This window comes from Schistocerca cancellata, chromosome 7 (genome assembly GCF_023864275.1).
Source record: "Schistocerca cancellata isolate TAMUIC-IGC-003103 chromosome 7, iqSchCanc2.1, whole genome shotgun sequence".
Classification (NCBI taxonomy): domain Eukaryota; kingdom Metazoa; phylum Arthropoda; class Insecta; order Orthoptera; family Acrididae; genus Schistocerca; species Schistocerca cancellata.
Window position 1 is genome coordinate 283,751,703 of NC_064632.1, and position 2,833 is coordinate 283,754,535.

General features: G+C 44.2%; 1 pseudogene; it reads right to left on the minus strand.

The window, feature by feature from the left end:
• Positions 1 to 2,296: 2,296 nt before the first annotated feature.
• LOC126093790 (5S ribosomal RNA) lies at positions 2,297 to 2,413 on the minus strand (annotated as a pseudogene).
• Between the last annotated feature and the right edge of the window lie 420 nt (positions 2,414 to 2,833).

A 2,833-nucleotide genomic window follows, 5' to 3' on the forward strand; every position in this document is an offset into this window, starting at 1 on the left:
GCACGATGCTGCCGCCTGGTAGCTGCCCACTAAAGTTATGCACAATATTCTAGTAAATCAAAAGCTGCTCTTCCAAATAGTGCATTTTAAATTAAAATCAGAGGTGACCTATATAAATATATTTGCCTCCAAATTTAGGCAAATGTAAGGTTCTGATTTTTTGAAGGTATCTTTCTGGACGATTACCTTAGGAATTAAAAGAGATACACTTTTGTCATTATTATACTGGCTTGCTAGGCAGAACATATACACAAAGGCAGAATAACAAGGTGCAAAAATGCTTTGCCATTTAGTAAGGGATTGCCAAAGTTGACCTTAAATTTCTTGTCACGGAATTTACCCCTGACTTTGAACAGTTTTTTAATTCTTTTTTCAATTTCTACTCATGATAACGTTATTTTTGAGTTGTCTGCATAAAACTGATCAAGAGACCTACATTTGTAAATATGAAGTACATTACACGCATAGCAATGAAAGTACAGACTTAGCCGTACAGAAACAGGTGGTCCATTTCACTTTCGGTCTCATCAAACGCAGAATTTATTCCTCTATATCGTTTGTATTAACCACTTTATTCATAGATGGGTTAGTTTCACCGATATTACCAAAAAACAGAGGTTAAAACGAAAATTTTTCATGAACATGTAAAATTGTACCAATTTTGAAGAGCACTAGTATGGAAACGGGTGGTCTCCTTCAGTGCAGAAATTCATTCCCTACAATTTTTAATTCCACTATGTTTTCGATATTGTGAGTCATTTACGAGATATAATCACAAAACCGAAAAACTACCCCTTTTTCGGGTACAATTTTGACCCTACCCCCTTCCCCCCCCCCCCCCCCCCTACCACGACTTTCCCACAACTCCGACGAGAGGGAAAATCTAGGATAGTCATATTGGGACACAAATGAATCCATTAAAACAATAAAACCTTATGTAGCAATTATTTCCAATTTGTCTAATTTTTAGGTTTAACCCTACTGGACTATCAATTGTGGGATACGGGTCAGGGTTCTGGGCGCACCGATTCGCGAGGGTGATGCCTGCTATGGCCGTAAGAAGGGTGCAGCGGAACAAGCTCCTGCGCTTGGTAGGAGCATACAGAACAACACCTGTGGCGGGGGGGGGGGGGGGGGGCACTGCTCTTACTAATGGGGCTCTGTCCCCTTGATACAAAAATCAGAGAACAGGCCGCCTGGGACTGGGTAAAGAAGGAAAAGAGGGAAAAGATAGTGGAAATAATGGGGGCATACGTTGGGGATAGGCCTGGAATAAAAAGAAGGGGGGGGGGGCAGAATTGTGGCAATAGCAGTGGAATAATGATGAAATGGAGCGAAGAATGTATGAGTTGCTGCCACACATTGAGAATCGGTTACGGCTTACATACCTTAAACCAATCAGAGGACTGCTTTCTTACTGGACATGGACCCTACGCGGTGTGCCTATGGCGGTTCGGGAAGCGGGCTACACCAATGTGTGCCTGTGGTGCTGTGCAAGGCACTCCAGACCATGTGTTGTATGAGTGCCCCCTCTTCGACGATGTGGGAGATAAACTTAGACAATAACTTCCTAACCAAGACACACACTACCTTCTCAGGCATGAGAACACCTTTCTCGTCCTGAAAAAACTCTCAGATGCAACGTACAGTAAAGTTATTAAGGAATTTTTGTGGAACAATCGATAATATTTAATACCTGAATTAGGTTCTGTCCACCTATCCTGTTCCGCCGGGGCGTGGTCTTGGCCGCCATGTCTGGGTTTGGGGAGGGGGGTACACTTTTCACCGATCGTGATAAGAAATAGGTTAGTTGTAGGGCAAGATAGGAACCACTTAGGATAGCCCAGTGCTAGGGGCCCGCCCACAGGGGTTATCTCAGTGGGCAAGGCCAAAAACAACATAGATTTGTCAAACGCTGACACATCTGTAACTCTGCAGGTAGTGTAGATTAGTTAGGTATAGATAAAGCTACATATACATCATACAATAACAACTGTAGAGGACCACTTACAATCAACTAGCAACCAAGATACACGTACAACAGAGTAATAGACGAACACAAATGCCTGTAGTGGGGAAATAATTATCACTCACTCACTCCGTCTTCAGGCCACGAGTGGCCCATCGGGACCATCCTACCGCCGGGTCTTCCTCACTTGAGGATGCGGATAGGAGGGGCGTGTGGTCAGCACACCGCTCTCCCAGTCGTTATGATGGTTTTCTTTGACCGGAGCCGCTACTATTCGGTCGAGTAGCTCCTCAATTGGCATCACGAGGCTGAGTGCACCCCGAAAAGTGACAACAGCGCATGGCGGCTGGATGGTCACCCATCCAAGTGCCAGCCACGCCCGACAGCACTTAACTTCGGTGATCTCACGGGAACCGGTGTATCCACTGTGGCAAGGCCGTTGCCGGGGAAATAATAGTACGAGTAGAATTAACATACCTGTAGTGTCAGCACTTAAGTTTCAGTAATTGTAATATGATCGTAGTATTAGGACCCACTAATGTAGTAAGGTAGTGGGTTGATATGTACCTTTGTAGTTAATTTTGAATAAAGAATTTGTTTTATACAAAAAAATATAATAAAAGAATAATCGGTAGGTCAGGTCGAGTACAAAATCCTGCACTGGCAACGCTTTAGCTGTTATGGACGGCTGTAGAAGCAGCATGGCTCAGTATTTCTGCAGGGCACTTCCAACGACTTCTTGAGTTCGCGCCAGGTCGAGTTGCTGTACTACAACGGGCAAACGGAGGTCCGACAGGATATTAGGGGGTATCCCATGTCTTATCACCTCATTGTATGTACTCCAACTGTGACAAATTGGTAATA